The sequence below is a fragment of the Pipra filicauda genome, unplaced genomic scaffold (genome assembly GCF_003945595.2).
Source record: "Pipra filicauda isolate LSUMZ 115617 unplaced genomic scaffold, ASM394559v2 scaffold244_size1468961_pilon, whole genome shotgun sequence".
NCBI classification, from domain to species: domain Eukaryota; kingdom Metazoa; phylum Chordata; class Aves; order Passeriformes; family Pipridae; genus Pipra; species Pipra filicauda.
Window position 1 is genome coordinate 1,314,580 of NW_024104359.1, and position 14,418 is coordinate 1,328,997.

Genomic DNA, 14,418 nt, shown 5'->3' on the forward strand with positions numbered 1-14,418 from the left:
GACAGACTCAACTGGAAATGAAGCTGACACCTTGTTACCTTTATATCAGGATTTTTATTAATTGCAACACTAAGTACATGGAAAATATCTAAGATGACATGGAGTAATAAAACACCTGATGGTAGCGCAGAGTTCAAAAGCACTTTATCATTTTCTCTTATGGGTGACTTGCCCTTGTGCTTGTCTGGAATTTTTTACTGGAAGGGCTCACTTTCACCTGGTTTTATTGTTGCAAACCAAATTATTAAGGGGTATATTCTACACCAGAAAATTGGGGTATTTTAGAAACATCTTGTTTCTAAAAATTCATGGTACAACCACATCTGGTTTCTAAAATACCTCCAACATTTTTTAGTTAAAGGAGAACTGCTTTCAGTGCTGTTTCATGGAGAAACACTATTTCAATGCACTGGAACAAGTTGTAAACACAGATATAGATAGAGATATAAATATAGAGATAAAAAAACACCTGTACCACATGAGTCAGTATTTCTTAGAACCAGTTTCTGCTGAACCATTCCTGAACTGCTGTGCTGAGGTGTTCCTGACTGGAAGCCATGTAGCACAACAGCACAGGGAATTAAATTAGTCATGTTGCATTAACACAACATTAGTCAGGAATGGTGCTAATTGCTAAATCCAGGACCTTTTAAATTTAGCATTTCTAGGCACAGGAAGCCAGTAAGGGATTGTTTCATTTAACAGAATTCTTTTTAAGGTAGGGAAACCCTTTAAAATTACCTCCCCAACACAAATTTGGTTCTATAACAAGCTTCTGAAAACTGAGTGTGCACAGAGTTGTTCATTAGAGATCAAGACAAGATGCCAAGAAGCAGCTGACAGCTCATTTCCACTCTCTGTGCTGTGGCCTCTCTCAGCTCCTATTTACTAATTAGACAATTCATGGGCACAGAGTGGTTTGTGTTGGAAGGGACCTTAAAGATAATTTTCTAACCCCCAATACCTTTCACTAATCCCAGGTTGCTCCAAGCCCTGTCCAACCTGGCCTTGGACACTTCCAGGGATGGGGCAGCCACAGCTTCTCTGGGCAACCTGTGCCAGGGCCTCCCCACCCTCCCAGGCAAGAATTTCATCCCAATATCCCTTTTAACCCTGCCCTCTTTCAGTTTGAAGCCATTCCCCCTTGGCCTGTCACTCCATGCCCTGCTCAAAAGTCCTTCAACAGATTTTTCCAGCCAGGCCCAATGTGGTAGGAGGCAAAAAGCAAAACAAAGGGCTCTTCCTGGTCCTCCTGCTCCTCTGAAAAGCATGGAAAATTTCTGACAGGAGACACGGGACTGGTGAACCTGGGAGGCATCAAGAACAACAACTGTGAACAGGAACAGAGCAACAAAAGTTGGACAGAGCAGGAGTAAATGGAGAGGAGAAGTGGGAAATTGTGGCTGAGGAAAGGAGGGGTGATGGAGGTACAGACAGAAAGGAGAGAAGGAGAAGGGAGGGAGCCACACTGTGCTCTGCAGAGGGATAATTGCAACAGTTCAAAGGCACTTTCAAAAAACACAGGGAAAACGTCTGTGGAGATACAAAAGTAAAACAAACCTTCACAAAATTATAGAAGGGCCTAATTAGAGGCAGCTGGAGTAAGGAATTAACAGGCATTTACCCCCTGCAACACACACCTCTGCAAGACCCAGGCAACTCATTGCTGAGCTTCAGGGTTTGTGGGGTCAGCAAATAGCTGAGACCTGGCATCCAACCCACATCCCTACTCCCTCTGGTTCACACTCACTGAGGTTTCCTGGTGTTAAACTGCCAGCAAAGCAACATCCTTCCCTCTTCCCAGCCTCCTGTCAAACCACACACTGCTTGGTTCTTCCCCCCATTCCTCCTGCAAGGTACAGGCTGGGAGCTTGAGAATTAAATAGGGAAGCAGGGATCTGGTTATAAACAAGATAAAAGGAGGGATTAACCTTTTTTCTTTTTTTCTGGTGCTTCTTTAAGTTGTAAAGGAGAGATTGGACTCCCCGTTTCCATGCCCATGTTTTTCTGAGAGCCTTATCCAGTAGAGATGTTGTGGCTGGTGCAGGTTGTGCTGCTGAGAGACGGAAATATCCAATTTGTAGCTCCTTGTGTGTCCAAGAACCTCAAACTGGCTGTGTTTGGGCAGCTCTGCACGTACCACTAAGGAGACAGGTAAGTGCCCCAGGTTAGGAAATCTTTCTCTGTATGTTGGAAAGAACATGGATTTTATGTTGACAAAAAACCCTCTCCAAATGTTTCTTTTTTTGCTGGAGCAACAAACCTCAACTTGTGCTGTGGATGCTTAAACAGACATTCTGCAGGCCAAGAGATGTAGGATGGACCATAACACCTCAAGGGCAGCACCAAGAATTAGAATCATAAAAGATCCCAGAATCATAGAATCATGTCATAAAAGGCTTTTCCCCCCCATTTACTTAGGAATAACAACCTCATTTTGAAGATTATGCAATTAAAATTAAAAAAAAAAAAATCAAGAATTAGATGCAATATTTATTGACTACATTACAGAGTAGTGAGAATTGTATCAACTGAAGGTGGCAAGATACAGTGGAAAAAAATAGTGTATTGTAGTGAAAGATGATGTCAGAGCAAATAACCATGTGATGTGATTTAAAATCCCATGAGTAACTGCAAGCTAAGGAATGCTTGAATTGAGTGTTTCTAAGCAAGCAGCTGCTCTTTCCATACACATTCTCTATTTTTGGCATAATACATAAATCAATGTCACAACAGAATAATAAAATGATGCACACTTGAAGTAAAACATAAAATTACCTCTTTATGGGCTATCTGCTTCTTAGGTGCTATTTAGAAAGCATAAAATAAAGTAGAATAGCTGTTTTGGAGCTGCCTAAAATGCAGGAACGGAGGAGACAAATTTCAGAGATTCATCTGCACTCCCAGTTGGTTAAAGCCAGGTTTAGTCTGAGCATCACCTTGTGATTGTCATGAAAATGTACAATTCCTCTTCCTTGGACAACAGAGGTCAAATCTGCTTGAATATTTTATTCCTAGAGAGATCAGAAAATACTTTGCCTTCACCTGAAGTCCAGAGAGAGGGACAATTCTGATTTTCCCACAATCGGGATGTCATCCAGATCTTGGAAACTAACATTTGATAACTCAAATATGAGCTTTAATATATTGTCTGAGTCTCTGGGAATTCTAATGGTGTTAGGGACAAACAGATAAGAACCATCATTTCATGAATGGAAATCCCCACATTTTCATATTCACTTAATCTCTTGGAATCTGCATCAGAATACAAGTAATAAGTAAATAAAACTTCTTTTTCACAACAAACTCTGCAAAAAACGCCTCTCTTATGCTAAGTCTGGGCTAATATAACATCACCCAGACAGGCTTTTTCTGCAAATGAAACTTTATTTCTCTGCTCTCTGTCCATTTTATCCACTAAAAGCAGCCAAGATGAGATAACAGCATATATTTGATACCTGATCATCAGAGATATGAGGACATTTATCCAGGGAAAGTCTCAACAACAATAAAGGACTGAACTAATATTGTCTAACCTACTGTTGGTATCCTATGAATTAGTGGAATATGCAGCCAGTTTGTCTGTGTGAACATTCTCTTTTACAGTGAGGGGAAATCATTCTACAACACCAAAAAACCAGCACCAAAACCTGCTGCAGGACTCCATTTATGGGATGTTTTAGACCAAACTTTCTTAACACTAAGAAAGCAAAAGTTACCCACGTCTGCAGTTCTAATCTGAGACTTTTGGGAAATATTAATGTACTGATTGTGCTGCCCATAATTCACATCTTTTTGATGCCATTAGAAATAAATGGAGTCTGTAAGGAGTTTTAGGTCTTAAGGAAAATATAATATTTTCAGCCTTTGGAGCCTTAGGAAAGTTATTTTTTACAGAACATTATAAGATATTTAAATATAGAGAAAAATCACTTTATGAGATCTGTTTCTTTCTTAACTGTAAGAAATATATATATTTTTGAAAGGTTGTCTATTTAGAGTCTGATTTGTAGATATCTCATCTCCCTACCCTTTCTCTCCTGTGTGCCCTCATTTTTTGTAAGGATGATAAAAGCTGCACCTGCCACAGCTACATTCTCTTCAAACCCAGCCTTTTTAACACATTATAGCTATAGGTCATAAGTCTTTTAACTCTTTCTTTTCTAAAAGAGAGTCCAAAAAATAATCTAATTATTAACAGTATATCATGGCTGTATACTTATATCTGAAGACTGTCATGTTTTTTGGGAATAATTCTTGAACAGCATTGATATCAAGGACAATAGTTTCCTATGAGGAGCAAAACATGATTTTAAAAATGCAAGTTTAATTAAATCAGGTCCTGCTTAGAAGACAGCTGATTGTATTTTTAACATCAGCCTTGACTGCCTTCTTATTTCCAGCTTATAGACACTCAGGAAAATAGAAAATGTTGGAGCTGACAAAACCAAAGGTTAATGCCCAGGAAGAATGGCTGGAGATGGCTGGGAATACACAGTTCCATGAATAATGTACAGGCCTAATTCCACCCACCGGGCTGACATTACAGGTGACTTCAAAGGACTCAACAAGTGCAGCTGCTGAAAATCCACACAACAAGCTGAGCATTTTGCTGTAAATTGAAGATTTGCTTTTGAACCAGGCACTAGCTTGGAGATATGGAAACTATATGGAGATACATGTTTCCACCGTATCCAGACTGTGCTGTGTCTTCTGAAGTGAACAAGTCGATAGACATGTTTTTCACTTTTTTCTGAGTCAGAAAACAGCATTGAAGAAAAATGCTATTTTTCCTATTACAGCAAACTCAAGGTTTTGTAACATCAATTTGAAATAAATAGTAACAAAAAAAAGAAATCTAGTACCCAAGCGCTAAAACCAAATAAGAACATGCTGTTATTTTCAAAATTCTTCTCGTTATAAATCGATGCCAATTAAACCTCAATATACGTGTTAATCTCAGAAACAAGGAACAATTGTTTTACAATTGGTTGCTGCTGCATGTGCACATTTCTCCTCTCTGAAGTTAATTTGTAATTATTGTGAAGTTTAGAGCAGTTTGGAGGGAAGGTGCAGAGGCAGCTTTGTACATCTTCGTAAATACCTTTTTTTCAGGTGCAGCATCTGTTGCTAAGCTCTAAATACGTACCTATTTTTCAGGTAACGTTTTCTCATCCATGGCTGGGCTTAATTTTTTCTCCTGTTTCAGATGTCCCCTATTCTTTAAAATATCAGATGATTAGGTTGTTAATTTTGCAGTTACCAGCTGGCCTTCCCACCCCTTTGTGAAGGCAAAAGCTGCCTGTTTCTTCTTGCAAATGGCCTCATCTCACCCAAAGTTCTCAAAGGGAGAAGTTGCTGCTGCTCATTCTGCTCTTAAATAAATAAAGAAATAAAGCAATAGGACCCTACAATGTGATCATTAGCCCTTAATAGCCTTAAAATGTATTTTCGAATGTAAAAGCCTGCTCTGTAATGAATAACAAAGGAAGTGTAATGAAAGTACAAGCAAGGAAGGAGTTTCCAGAGACAGTTGGTATCTACAGCAGAGATCTACTCGATTCAGTAGCTAATTGCTAATTCGATGTCTAATTGCTCAGTATCACATTATGCACTTGTCTGACTTGCAGCAGCAGTTCAAACAGCTTTAGTGAGGGCTCCTTAATGGCACAGTTCCCTTCCTCACGTGGCACTAAATGTAATTATTCCAGATGCCATCTGGAATATCACACAGATATGAGCAGCATCCCACCACCTGCAAAAACGTTCAGCTGCTTCCTGGGCACTCCCAGGACCTTTTCCCAAGTGTGCTGATTTAAAGGTAAACCAGCAGGGGAAATGAGGCCAACTCAAAAGAGAGATTATAAGTCAGAATAACAATTTAATAAAATAATACAATAAATACGATTATACAGACAAACAATTGGTTTTCACCCACAAAACCCAAATGTATAACCCAGCACTCTGGGGCATGAACAGAGTGGTGTTCATTGGGCCCCCTGAGTTCAAAGTAAAAGGAGAGGGGAAAACCTGTTGGTGAGAGTGGTGGTGCAGTCTGGTCAAGAGTGGTGGTCTCAGTCTGGTTGAGACTGGTGATCTGCAGCCTTCCTCTGGATCCCACAAGTGGTTAAAAAAGTCCCAAGACCCCAGGATTATATATCCTCCAGTTCAGGCAGGAATGTCCAGTACCTCCCTCAGGGCAGGTAGTTCCACACTGGGTGTGAGGACAGGAGCATCCTCCTGTCTCACAGGCCTCTGAACACCCAGTTTATAGCCTGAGGAGTCAGGGCTGCTCTGGGCAGAGGGTGTAAATGCTCTATTGATAACAGTTTCTGGGCAATGGCATGGAAGGCTCTAGAATACACAGTTTTGGGTTACACCCACCCAGTGATGAACTGGTCCCAGCTGTTCTAACTAGGACACCAAGGAAGGTGCTGCTCCTGCTGGGCCAGCACAGCACCCACCCCACACACCGAATCCATCACCCTGCTCTTGCCTGTCCAAGAAGGCACAAGGCAAGGCCACCCTTTGGCCCATCCTCAGTGGCATCTGGAGAGAGCAGCACCTCCCTGACACCACACATGACCCTCTGCTGCTCTCCAATGAAACTTTAATAAGGACTATTTTCTCTCCATTATTGTGTGTAGAAAGTTATGTCCTCATAAAAAAATTCCCAGTGCAAGATCCGGGTTCACACCAGTCACCCAATTTATATTATAAATTAGCTGTGCTAAAACATTGCAAAACTTTGGAACAGCTTGGAGAGTTTGGGGGCTGTTTCAAGGAGAACTCTGCAACTTCCCACGAGCAGGAAACATTTTCCAGGTCTGTGTTCTACCTTCCAAACATTGGAAAACATTTCAAAGGAGCACAGACTACAAGCGTTGCAGGTAAAGCAAGGCAAGAAACATCCACAACTTGCTGAGCATCGCTGTGTTCAGATATACCTGGTAGTCTCTGTATAGCAATTTATGCTACAGCAGCCACTGCATAGAAACAGCATTTTGTATCCAATTTAAAAACATGAATGTTCTGTCCTTACCCTAGAGCTTAAAGACAACTTACAGAAGTAGGGCAGTATGAAGTATTGCCACAATAAACTATTGTTTTACTTCCCTTTTACAGCAAAAATTAGGGGAACACTGCAACTGTTGTCAAGCCTTAAAATATGTTTGCAATAAAATAGAAGCCATTGGCTTTCTTTAATTTCAGTGGCTTTCTTCATTATTCAAAAGCCTCTTTAAATCTTTCATAGATTCAGATGTGATTTTTTAAAAAAAGAAATACATAATCCTTCAGCAATTAATCTGAGTCTCTGGCTACTGAAAAAATGGACATTGATGGTCTCTCACAGAAGGAGAAAGCACTTTAATACTTCAAAACTTGTTTATTGGTTCCTCTGTGTTGGCAGGAGTGTGAATATATTATAAAATGTTTTTCTGGTAATATTCTTCTAGAATAAATGAAGAAATGCCTTCTAATTAGTCACTGAATTAATTTGAAATCCATTCTAGTGGCTGGAGATTTACTTTTAATTGGACACAAATGATATGTTCATAGAAACTTACTATCTTTTTAATCACATGAAACTCAGTAAAGAGTGAGGATCCGGGACACAGCGAGTTAACAGAGACAAGAACAATTACTTTCATGGCTGTTTTCAGTGAATGAAAGGAATTAACTAAATTGAATAATGTGTTAATACAACAGGTTATCATCTTTTCCCCTCAACAAGAGAAGCACAGAGCAGCTCTAAAAAAATCCAAGTTAGACTATTTTAATTAACATTAACAGCACTTCTCTACATGATTAGTCCCTCTGAAAGAAATGGAAATATCAGAGGATTAATGGAAAGGAATGAAACTGTCAAAATTCAAATCCTTAGACCCTTTGAGGAGGAGCACCCTGGATTTAGGAAGGCTGGGTTTCCTGGTTAGGGCACACCATGGACACCAGATGATGGAGGTGGAAAGAAATTTCTCTAGTTGGCATAAAAATCAGTGACTGCAGCTACACATTCATCTGCTGCTTTTTGGACCATGATAAGGAAGGGACAGAAAGTATTTTCAATCTGTGTAAACTAAAATAATGGAGAGATTTAGGAGTCTAAGAGTGGATTTAGTCAGAACAAGCCTGTAACTCCTCCAGCTTTCATCAGTCACTCTGCAGAGTGAAGGAGAGAGATGTCTCTTCATGGTCTGCAAACCCTCAGCTAAATGGTGTTTAGACAAACAGGTAATTCAAGTCTACCTGCTGACAAGCACAATTTTAAAGTGATCCAGATGTGGGATAGTTGTTGATGTCTTTGTGTGAAGCACTTGAAGGAATAACTTTTAAACAGATGGAGCAGGGGAAAAAAAAAGTAAAGAAAAATAATAAAAAAAACCCAGAATGGGAGTTGACAGATATTTGGATTTTAGTACAGCATTTGACACTGTCTCATGAAATCTTAATTGAAAAATTAATTCAAGTCTGCTTGGCTGGAGACAATGGTGTGTGGATTGAATATTGGCTAAAAGACAAATGAAAAAAATGACGACAAACAGCTGTGAAACAAGATGGTTGGAAATGTCCAGTGGGGTAACACACACTGATTGTTAGTCTGGGTTTACTTCATATCTTCATTAATGATTTAGAAAAAGGACATAATTGAGATCTTAATTAAACACACAGATTATGCTCATTCTAGAAGATTTGAAATGTCAATAAGGAGAGTGAAATAAAAAGGTTTTGAGAGGAAGCGTGGGTGCACATTGGCCAAAACAGATTCAGCAAGGGAGGAAAATTATTTTACTGCAAACACAAAGCGAACAGAAAGCACAGAACCAATCAGAAGATGAACCAGCAATTTAAGAAATGGAATAGTAGTAATGGAGAAGAGAGTTGGAGGATGTCACAAGAAGAATAAAAAGTAAAATGCAAGTTTAAGATCCAGCACCGTTTGCATCCACTGGAAGCTCAGCCAGGGACTTCAAAGGATTTTAGCCATGGATGGCAGTCACAGAGCAGGGATTATCTGCAACCTTGCTCTGGCCATTGCAGGCAACTCTGAGAAATGCTCTCCCAGAAAGATGTTGCATTGGAAGGGAATCAGAGAAGAGACAGAATAAAAAATTAAGGGGTTTTGTGAGAACTGAAGTGGGAAGAAAAATGAAGAGAATTAAGCAGTTATAATTTGGCCAAATAGGGAATAAGCAGGAACACAATAACAGCTTTCAAGTGTCTGAGGACATAAGCCTGTAGAAAGGATAATAATTATTCACTCTGTTATATGACAGTAGAATTTTAACAGGTGAAGGGAATATATTACAAGGGATGAAAGACATTTGATGTAAATATCAAGAAATGCAGCATATTAAACTGTTGAATAATAGAAGAGATGGAAGTCCTATGGTCTGGGATTTCTAAAAATCAGATTGAATGCCAGCTATTGAAATGCAGAGAGTAATCTTTCCTATTCCCCAGGATGCCATGAAATACATCTGCCTTAAAAAGATTCCTGTCTCCTCCCAGCCCCTTCCTGTGCAAGTTCCATATGTTTTAAAGCCTGCACCAGGAGATGCAGAAATAGCAGAGGATAAATTGTTCTTAATAATGAATAAACACTCTTCCTATCTTTTGATTGTGTAATCTTCTCTCTGCTTCCACCCCTCCCTGATTAAGATTACAGTCTTTTCTCAAATGTAGTATTCAAGTCATTATCTTCAAACTGTTTTGCTCCACTCAGAGGCAAAAAAAGGCTTTACTGGGATGGGAAATGAGGGTATTTGTAGCAGTAACCCAAAGATTTGTTGGCAGAGGACATTTTTTACCATGATTTGTCTGAGACTGGTTGGTTTTTTCTGCTAGAAACGCTGCCTACAGGTGGTGTAAGACTCTTTCTCAGGAGTTTTCCTCTCTGGCCACATTATTTTCTTAAGTCTTTAGATTTTAAAATTATTGACAACATTAAAGGCCATTAGTAAATTTGTTTATTTGCATGTGCCCACTCATTTGCACAGCAAAGAGCTTGACTAAGAAATATTAAGCAAAGAGAAAAATGTAAAAAGCTGACTTCTATGCCATAACACAGCTCATGACAGGGGAGGGAGCTATTTCTATTCAGCAATTCCTGCCTTTTTTCCACCCTCTGTATTTTGGTTCCCAAACGTAGGAAGCAAAGACAAATTTCAGAGGATAAATAAAGAAGTTGTTTTTTTATTTTTTTTCCTTTCGATATGAAAAAGGCAATTTAAAATACAGCTAAATACTGGTAAACTTAGGAAATGCCAGCTCTTACTTGGCATAAATGATCACAGGTTTATTCATTTTGATTTCAGCATGACTATTTACACTAGAGGAGGATCTATACCACTGCTATTTCAGTAGGTGTTAAAGTACAGGACTTCACTCACCCTAGTACCAGTTTTAATGATCAATAGTACACTTGGGCAACATTAAACCACTGCTTTTAGACTTTTCACACTACTACAATCTATGTTAAAACACATTGAAAAATAGTTTCTGGCCATTTCTGATTTGATACTAATGTACAATGAAATATGGATTAAAGAACTACTGGGGAAGGTTTGCCACGTCCAAGTGTAAATCACATATATTTTACTGTAGACAAACATGCTCTATACATCTGCAATGTCACATATTTATGCTTAGAAAATCAACATATCCTGCACTGCAGAAACAAGGATCTTAGATAAGAAGCTGAATATAAAGTGTTAGCAAAGTGCTGCAAGAAAGAGCAAGGACAGGAAGAAGAAGAAGCAGGGAAGAGGTGGCATCTTGTCCATGGAGACCATTATTGGAATGATCTGTTTAATTCTGCAGCCTAATTTCCAAACTGACAATGAAAATAAGAAATATTCAGAAAATGAAAAGTAGGATGTCTGGAAAAGACATTTTATAGAGAGCGAATTATAAAACTGAATATATATGGTTTATCTGAGTATGGTGTAGGAGATGACTTTCTTGAAGTCAAGGAAGCAGTGATGTGAAAAATCATGCAATAATAAGTTATTAAAACCAGTAACTCGTCTGATCCTTACACAGACTGTGATAGCATCACTGACAGCACTGGAGCCTTGCTATTATGTGAGTCAGAATTAGTTCATAGTGGGGGGTTTCTGTGCTGGCACTTTATCCCCAGGTAAATTCAATCTGTGCTCTGATTTGCACTTGCCTGAAAGGACATTCAAAATCAGCCCCAAATTCAATCTTGGATATATGTACATATTATAAATACCTGGAATGGAATAGATTAAGACTGGTTAAAATAAAGAATTAGCTCAAAATTAAAGGGAAAACAATATATAAACCATAGCCTGTAAAATGTCCTGACATCCTTGAAAACCGAGATTCTGTATTTCTGCACACTCATATTATGAACTTAAAAGCATGAATATGTTTTATTCCTTGCCAGGTTTGTTCTTCTACTTGGAAAACATTTATTCTGCTTCTTGCTTACACTGAATTTAGAATTAATGTGACTGTTCTGGTTGAGCAAAAGCAACCTTGACTTGTATTAGGCATCATTTTATCATGCCAAGGTATCTTGTGTAAAAACGTAACGTGAACACAGTTCTCAGAATTAGGCTAGTTAATAATTACCATATAAACAGGTCAAGGATCAAAAGAGACAGTAAATTCTTGTGAAGTGTGTTTAGATTATATTTCCAAATTACAATACTGAAAGCCAGAGCTGTCTTAATGTGTACAGAATAAATCTAACACCCAGGAGTGAAATATCATGGCCTCAGTGAACGTTTTTCACAGAAAAATAATCAAAAGAATCATGCCAGCAGTTCATTTGGGTAAAATAATACACTGTTGGCATTAGTGAAATATATCTTAGGTACAATAATATTTACCAAAAACTTACATAAACCAAGCCATGTTTTCTTTAATACTGTAGAAATAAACAGAAACCCCAACTGAGAGACTCCAGTCCAGTTTCCTGATGAGTTTCTCAACCTAAAAACCATTTCCCTGGTCCAACTGTCAGCAAGACACCACTGAAAACTGAACATGCATCTGTAATTTAACATCTTAAATACACATACCTTCAATAAAACCTCTGGAGTGGGTTTGCTGGTGCTGAACAGGATCATTCTGGAGCAGGGAATGTGATGTGTGGGCACGGGCAGAGGATGAGCACAGAAACTGCTCCAGGTGTAATGGGGGAAAGACCTGCCTGCTAGAATCAGGGTGTGGGAGGAGTCCCAGGACAACAGGTACCAACAAAGGTCTAGCAGCACAGATTTAAAGCTGGAAAACCAGCTGGTGGCACCTGGAAAACCCAGCCAGGTCCCAGCACTCCTCTCCTTCAAGAGGCTCAAGGTCTGTGTCACCCACACCACCTGTTCCTACCCCCATTTCTGGTGTTATCACTACCAGCTGTTACCAGTTAATTATTACCATTGGCTTAACAAGCTAATCATGGCTTGGCTGTGCCACCTGTTTGTGCTTTACCACTGAATGAATCACAAAATCACAGAATCAGACTGGTTTGGGTTGGAATGGACCTTAAACTCATCTCGTTCCACCCCCTGCCATGGGCAGGGACACCTTCCACTAGCCCAGGTTTCTCCAAGCCTGGCCTTGGACACTTCCTGAGTGGCTCCACTCTCTCTGCAGCTTAGGGCATGGTCACCTTTGATCCTTTCAAAATGTTTCATGTTTCATTACATGGAATCAAGAGCATAATAACACCAGACTGACGCTGGGGACGATCATGGAAGCAGCTGGAGTCAGGTAAATGTTATTTCCAGCTGAACTTGCTTGTGTTGTTTTAGTTGGCCAAAACTCAGGACATAAATGGCTCAGGCTCAAGAGTTTGTAATGCAGATGGCAAATACATGTAGGACTAAAATACAGTCAAGTGACAATGTGAGAGTGACAACGTTGTAGATTTGCTGAGGACTGAACAATGGAGTTTCTTCAACTTGAATTATTTTTCAGATGTTTTCCTTCCGCAGAAAATTTGGGGGTTTATATTCAATTAAAATATTCACCAAAAATACTTCTATAAAACTACAAACCAAACCAACCACTCAACCAAAAACCCACAACAAAACAGTTTTATTTTTCTTCAAAAAGTTGGAAGTGGAAAAGAAAGTAGTTCAATACCCCAGCAGGGACCTGACCAGAACACAGCCCTTTCTCACTGATGTCCCACCACTCATCCAGCCAAGCAACACCACGAAAACTGAATAACTGAGTTGAATGTGTCCCTCATTGTTATATTAGATTTTAATGCTTCTTTACTTCTAATAAAAGCAATGTGGAATCTAAAAATGGCAAATCCATCCTGTGAATTAAAACTGCAAACAGTTATAGAAAACAATTAAATCTGCATGTGCTTCTTTTGGAGCTTGGAAGGAATTGAAAAACAAATAAAAAAACTCGGGTCCTACCAGTCACTATAAAAACATGCAATAACTGGGAAAGGTCTCAGCAAAGCAGGAACAGCACAGATGAGTAAACACAGCTGAGCAGAAACGTGTGTGGTTCATTCAGTTGTTTGCCGAAGCGCCCTTGCTTCAGTACTTTATTTACAGAGAAAAAATAGCCCATCTTTGGAGTCATGTGCTGTTCCTGGCTCCCCAACCTCCCGCTTATCTCGGGGGTTAACCAGCATTTGGGGGTATAAATAGTTTGGCTACTTTGGTAGCCGGCTCTTGGCTCTTCTATTCGACGGGAGAAGCAGCCAGACGGGAAAAAATCAGCTTTCAAGGTTGGTCCTTTCTGCTTCCTTTTCAGAGACAGGAGTGTTAAGAGCGGGAGAGGTGTCTGATGAGATCAGACAGGCGGGTCGGAGTAAACAAACGAAGAGCTGCTGCTTTCCCCCTCATTTCTGTGTTAATTTGATGCCACCTCCGCGGGTCTGACATTTCGGCGGGCAGAGGGTGCGAGCAGCACCAGCTGGAGCTGTGACAGCTCCTCGTCCAGGGCTCCGGGTGCTCCCCTGTCCTTTATCCTGAACTCTGGACCAGCCCCTCGGAGGATGCTGGTCCTGCAGGCTTTGCCTCTGGCACTGGCCCAAAAGAGCTGGAGGGTGTTCCGAGCTCCAACCAGCCATGAGAATCTGGGAAAATGAACTGAACTGCCCCCCGAGCCCGGGGCAGGCTGCTAGACGTGCCTGGCCCTGGGCTTTGAGCTGCTCACACAGCATGGACTAAAGGTGTTAAGCAGGAAATCGGGGGGTGTGTGTGTGTGTTTCCTCTATTTTGGGATCTCCAAACTAGAATGAACTGTTTGCTGATGGCTAAAAATATTATGTTGTTGGTCCTTTCTACGCTCTTTATTGTTGAAAATGCAAAAAATAGAAAGGAATCCTAAATCATGGAAAGGAACCCTAAATCATGGAAAGGAACAGAAGGTCAGAAGGACTCTAAAGATCATCATTTCCAACCCCTTGCCATG

At 40.0% G+C, this 14,418-nt stretch overlaps 1 protein-coding gene across 1 annotated transcript in view; it reads left to right on the forward strand.

The window, feature by feature from the left end:
* The first annotated feature begins 13,648 nt into the window (after positions 1 to 13,648).
* Positions 13,649 to 14,418, forward strand: part of BCHE (butyrylcholinesterase) — a 52,730-nt gene continuing 51,960 nt past the window's right edge. The window contains exon 1 of the mRNA XM_027724699.2: positions 13,649 to 13,729. The gene's annotated coding sequence lies outside the window, so the exon portion shown is untranslated. The remainder of the gene's footprint in view (positions 13,730 to 14,418) is intronic.